General features: G+C 52.2%; 1 pseudogene; it reads right to left on the bottom strand.

Annotated features, from left to right (window-relative positions):
- Positions 1 to 3,027: 3,027 nt before the first annotated feature.
- Positions 3,028 to 3,661, bottom strand: LOC147975664 (uncharacterized; annotated as a pseudogene).
- Positions 3,662 to 6,396: the final 2,735 nt, after the last annotated feature.

Raw genomic sequence — 6,396 nt, 5'->3', positions numbered from 1 at the left:
TTTAATGCTATGGTTGGGTTTTACCTTAATGATCTTTAGTAGTTGCGGATGCTTGCTAGAGTTCCAATCATAAGTGCATATGATCCAAGTAGAGAAAGTATGTTAGCTTATGCCTCTCCCTCATATAAAATTGCAATAATGATTACCGGTCTAGTTATCGATTGCCTAGGGACAAATAACTTTCTCGTAACAAAAAGCTCTTTACTAAAACTAACTTAGTTATTTCTTTACCTAAAAATCCCCTACTTTTTATTTACTTGCTCTTTATTATCTTGCAAACCTATCCAACAACACCTACAAAGTACTTCTAGTTTCATACTTGTTCTAGGTAAATCGAACATCAAGCGTGCGTAGAGTTGTATCGGTGGTCAATAGAACTTGAGGGAATATTTGTTCTGCCTTTAGCTCCTCGTTAGGTTCGGCACTCTTACTTATCGAAAACTTTTGCGATCCCCTATACTTGTGGGTTATCAGCAACGGGCTCGCCGGCCTCCCCGGCAGGTCCCTTGCCGGTCTCCTCGGCAGTAGCCTTGCCGGGCTCCCCGGCCGGCCCCTTGGCGACATCCTCGATGATGATGTCCAAGTCCGCCATCTGGATATCAGAAGGGGGGCGGGGTGAAGTGAAGCCAAGACCAAAATTCAAGTAAAAGGCAGGAATGGAAGGCAAGTGGCTTACCCGAGCCGGGCTGGGAAGCAGAGGTCCCCTCCCCGCCAACATTTGGCGCCGAGGCGAAGCCACCAGCGCCCGAGTTCTCCTCCTCCGTGTGCATGGGCTCGCTGCTTGGCGTCCTTGCCGGAGACGCCCCTTGGGGAGGCGTGGTTGATGGGGGCATCATGTTGGGGGTGGCCCTCTGCGGCTCCTCCTGCCGCTAGCCTCCTCCTGCAATCACGACAAGGTCAGCACCAAGGGATCATGCCCCAAACACACGTCGACGGGGAGTGAGTGGCAAACTTACGCTGGGGACTGCACCGAGGGCTGCTGTCCGGACTACTCACCACCACCAGTGGTGCCTTGGAGGTGCCTGCCAGGGGCTAGCCGCCCGCTGAAGACCTGTCCCTCTTCACCCTCTGGGCCAGCGTCTTCGCATCCCTGCCAAGACGAAAACAAGTAAAGATAAGAAGCACAGTTAGAGGAGCTGGAGATGACAAAAGGAAACGACACCTACTCGTCCTCCACCTCCTCTTCTGCTGCCTTCCTCTTCCTCCTCGGGCTAAGAGACCCGAGGTCAAAGAAGACCTCCGTGTCGTCGCCTGCGGGAGGAGGGGAAGCAGGTGGAGGAGGGGAAGTAAGCGAGCTACGTCCGCCGCGCCGCCAGCTCACTCTCCGGTGCTCCGGTGTCCTTGGCCATCCCTTTGACCTTGTTGGTTTTGGGGGCCATGGCGGCTACGAGAGGCGAGGGGCGGAGGACAGCGAAGACGCAGCGGCGGCAAGAAGGGGCAGAAGCTTACGAAGGAATGAGAAGGGGGCAGCGGTTCCGAGATTGGAGAAGATGCAGGGGTAAAGTGAGCAGCGCGCCCGCGGTTATTCCTATTTTTGTGGGGAAGGCATGGGCCGCCTCCTCTCCCATTAACCATGATGTGACGCATGCATGCGGAACCCCCCACGCATGACACCCACGTCACGCATGACCCCCCACATCGCGCGCTCAACGCGGGTCCTGGGGAAGCGCAGCGGACGAGAAATTACTGCGGTAAAATCTGCCCCAACTGCCCGTGCACCGTTTTGGGCCTAGCCTAATAATGCATCGCGCTTATGTATGGCCCAGGCCCGGGGGAGCCTGTCGGTGTACAAAAGTAGGGGCTCTCCTTTTGAACCCTTTACTTGTGCATGGGCAGTCAGAGCCACGCGCTGCAGCCACACTTAGCAGGGCAGAGGAGGGAAGCCGGAGAGAAGCCGAAGCACAAGACAACCAAGGCGACGCCAAGACCAGAAGCGCAGGAAGGCAAGAGGGTGAGGTGGACTCCCTCGGCAAGATCCGTGCCAAGCCCCCCTCCCCCCCCCCTGCAGCCCCGGCAAGAGCCTTGCTGGGGAAACTTGCACAACACCAGCAAAGCGAGCCACCCTTGAGCCCACATGCTCTGACCCAATCAACTGCTTTGGAACCAAGGCTCGGGAGGCGCCTCTATGGTGGCATGCAAATCTTCGTCAAGATCATAAACATATGAGTTTATATGAGGACCAGAAGACGGCGACCCTCGGCAGGATCCTAGCCGAGGAAATCCACAAGACCCCCGGCAAGACCCTTGCCGGGGATGTCAGCAACGCCACGGAAAGACCCTTGACGAGGGCATCCGCAGGGCCACTACCAGGCCCGCACCAGCCAAGACTCCGCCGCCTTTCGCATGCAGCTGCCAACCCAACCAGCTGGGCAGGCACCTGCATGGCAACATGCAGCTTCCAGGCCAAATCAGCAAGCACCCGCGTGGCGGCATGCAGATCTTCATGAAGGCCCTATCACCGCGCCACCTCAGCTTCTTGTATGCCTACATGGTGCTGCATGCATCGCTGGTCTGGGCGCGTGTCGAAGCGAGGCTAAGCGGCGATGGACGGGACGGGCCTCGTTCCCGTCCTCGATAAAGGCAATGGACACCTATATAGCGCATTTAATGCACTTTGTCCCGTACGTGCGATAAGCTCGCGCACTGTAGGCCTTTCCACCTCCTGTGTGCCACCGTGGCAACCCCTTTTTCCTATAAAAGGAGGCCCGAGGCGACCAGGAGAGGGATTCAGCTTTTTGGGACGGCACAACCACCGTAGCTAGTTCAAAAAGCTCAAGAACACTCAATACATCCACCAAAGCAGGACTAGGGTTTTATGCCTCCTCGCGGCCTGAACCTGGGTAAACGATCCGTGTGCTAGCTCCTAAACCTGCTCTTCTCACAACCTCACGCCCGCCGACCTTAGAAGGGATCCCAGTGATCCCATGATCCCATAGGTGTCATTCTCACCGATAATTAACAATAGTGGTTGAAGTACAATACGAGTAAGTTTAAATTGAGTACTATATAACTAAAATATTGAGTACATCAAGCATCTGGAAGGGCCTCAATAGCAGCAATTACAACATCAGCATCGCAGGGTACTACGCCCGGAAGCATTTCAAGTACCGTAAGAAATGACTTCCTCATGTGCGGGACCTTATACCGGTTACCTCCTTTCTGCTTCAGTACCTCACACATGCATGACTGAAGGGTCAAAAAATATGGTTGCTTCTCTCGGCTGGGTACGTGTCATATGCTTTTTTCACCTTCGCAACAATATCAGCAATTTTACTGTGGGACATCTTCTCAAAAAGATCCTGAAGTCCCACAAAGAACCCTAAGTCAAGAATGTTCATATCAGGTGAGTTGGGTGGCTGACATGTAAGCCTAATGTCCCATCCATCCACTTGTGCCACTGCACAAAACACACTGTCATTCACGGAAATATGGGTCTTTGCATTATCTTGCTGAATGTATATTGTGCGTCTGTGTTCCGAAGCCGGCCACAAAGCCTTGATGGCGGGTAGAAGCTGGTTCACCATATAGTCTCTACTGACATCCTTTGTCACTGATGGCAAAATCTTGGTTACATCTTCCCCCTCTCTCTGTAAGGGCTACGCCTCTTTGCGAAGTCCTGATATGTGAACGGCCAAATTCCAATCTTGCCATCAAATGTCATGACACCATCATCATCATAACGAGGCGTTTCTACCGCTGCCAAGAACATCACTTTCTCAATAAATCCCTTGCTCTGTGTGATGCGATAGGGTTCCTCCTCATCAGGTGCCAAGTAGTAGTTCCGAGGCTCACGTACATACTGGCAGCTTCTTCTCCTTCAAAGCCATCACATCCATCAGCAACATCTAGTCTGTGGCCTGAGTCGTGCGCGGACATAGAACCTGTCGCATCAACTCCTTGATCACCGGTGGCGATGTTTGCGAGATGGCAGGGGAACATGACAATAGTTCCCTGGATGAATAATTCACCGGTACGGCGCGTACGAGAATCTATGAGAATTTGTTCACCGTCGAAGAGATAGTCCCTGGTGGTACGAAGCCGGATCGTCCCCAGATAGAAGGTCTACCTACTTTTGAACAAAACCGTCATGCAAAAGGACACTGGCCACCACTTTTCCGATGGATTCACTGACGGCTTGCATTGTATTCCATCCTCTGCGTGGCCTCATCCACCAGCGCCTCGGCAATTGAACTATACGTAGATGGTGACACAATGATCAAGTACTACATGATCTAGTTCAACGAGTATGGAATACACACAGTACGTACTTGTGAATACGGCGTTGCATCCACTGCGTGGCCGCGTTCGTCGACACATTGGCCACGCGCGCATTCGCGACCGCCGGTGCCTTGGCCGTGCCCATGCCCGCGTCCGCGCCCGCCGGCACGTTGGCCGTACTCGCGTCCGTGCACCCCCGCGTCTTCCATCGGCGTGCGTACGTCAACTCGCCCATGCTCGGCATAAGCACCTCGCTCTGTGTGTTCAAGGAGGTCTGCCTCATCGTCGGCCTCGTTGCAGGCATTAAGTCGATCATGACGGGGTCCATTGCCGTCATGGAGCGCATGCTCAACTTCTACACGGAGCCCACAATGAAAACTTATCCTGCTGATACTACTGCAAAAAAGTGAGATGGAAACAAGAACATACCATCGCCAGAGTCAACGGAAGCTAGCCAGTCGTAGTCGTATCCAAGATCAAAGGCGCTGTCATCATTCTCCTCAATTGAATCCCAATTAGGTGCTGGATGCAATTCTATATCAACCATTTTTTTGTCGGCCACATACTGGAAGAAGGGGGAAATGAAAAGAACCAGAGGGAGTCGACTCATTTTGTACACGAAAACATAATTTAAAATCTTCATTCAGTTGGCGCCAAGCCACTTCCCTCCCTTTTCCTGATGGCCGCGCACGTACATGGGTACCCGTTTTTGTATTCAAGGAAACACACTTATTTCCATCCCTGATTTGCTGGGATACACCGATTGCATGTGCCATGCAAGGCCGACAGCATATCTGCATGCATCGGTCAAATCAGTGGACGCTCACATAATTGATTTCTACCACTAAACTAATATCAGGGGTAGTATTGTCTCAAATGCTCCAAAAATTGCTGCCTTGATCACCGAGCTGGAAATAATGCACCTAACATAAAGGAACGAAGGGAGTAATCCATAAAAATTCTCCGTGAAGTTTCAGCTTGTTTGGAGTTGTGCAGAATAGGTGTCCTGGCGTAGCTTTTGCAGGTCCAGATTTCCAGCTGCCAGAATTCTCCCCTTGGTGTGTACCTTGCAAATTATGAGAGAAAGGCATTAGAATTACTCCAAAAGCATTATTATGGATAAAAATATTATAAATAACAGTAAGAAAACATGATGCAAAATGGACATATCAAACACGCAAGGAAAAGGTGTCCACAAGCCTAGCGCACCGACGGACGCGAGCAGAGCGCGCCACGGTGCCTAACGGTGAGCACAGCGCGCTGCGGCACCTAACGGTGAGCAGAGCTTGCTGAGGGACTCGAGCAGAGGCCGACACAGTGATAGGTGGCAAATAAGACAAACTGTGCGAGCAATGTCGGAGACATCAAGCCTGAATCAGATTAGAGTTGCGTGTGCGATACGTGGCATGTAGTTGATCTATCCGAGCTGTTTGTGATGGAATAAGCCGTGTGTGTTACGGGCCAACACTTGCTGGTATAACCTTAAATTTAACCAAAAAAGTGTTAATGCATGTTTAAAAATTGTATAGCTAGAAACTATGTTCAAATACGACTCCAACGATATAATCTTTGGCGAGACACATTCGTATTTTATTAGTTAAATCCTACTTATAAACCTCGACAGGGGTATAGTAGGTAATTAAATCGCAAACGTTTTTTTAATAACCGTATGTGTATGTGTCCCTTCGTCCTCCTCTCACATGTCTTGTCACCCCGCTACCGCAGACGGCTTACAACGCAAGCTTGCGCAGCGCGCAGGGGCGTTCTTTTGGACAAACGGTGGCTCCAATGAATCGTCGGTGAGCCCGTTCCCACGCAATCTCGTAGGTTCCCGCGCAAGCTTCCCGCACGACTCGGTAAAATCCCCCCAAATCCCAATGCTTACCGGCCTGCTATATAAACCCTCACGGTCGGCGAGTCCTGCGTCACATTTTCCCCTCCCTCCCTGTAGCTTATCTCGTCTGCTTCTCCCACAATCGCCAATGGCACTGGTCCGTCGTTGTCGCTCAGCCACTCCGCCGTCATCAGAGGACGGCTCCAACTGGGAGGCTACACCATGGTGGCAGCGCAGTCCCCAATGTAGTGTAGTGCGCGTGGCGTCCCTGTTGGGTGTGCGTGGAACACCCATCACACGCTCCGCCGTTGCTGCCCGCCGTTGCCGCCACACCACCGTCGAAA

The sequence above is a fragment of the Triticum urartu genome, chromosome 4A (genome assembly GCF_056163025.1).
Source record: "Triticum urartu cultivar PI428250 chromosome 4A, HENAU_Tu73, whole genome shotgun sequence".
NCBI classification, from domain to species: Eukaryota; Viridiplantae; Streptophyta; class Magnoliopsida; order Poales; family Poaceae; genus Triticum; species Triticum urartu.
The sequence above is the reverse complement of the archived record's forward strand: the minus strand, read 5'-3'. Positions and strand labels throughout refer to the sequence as shown.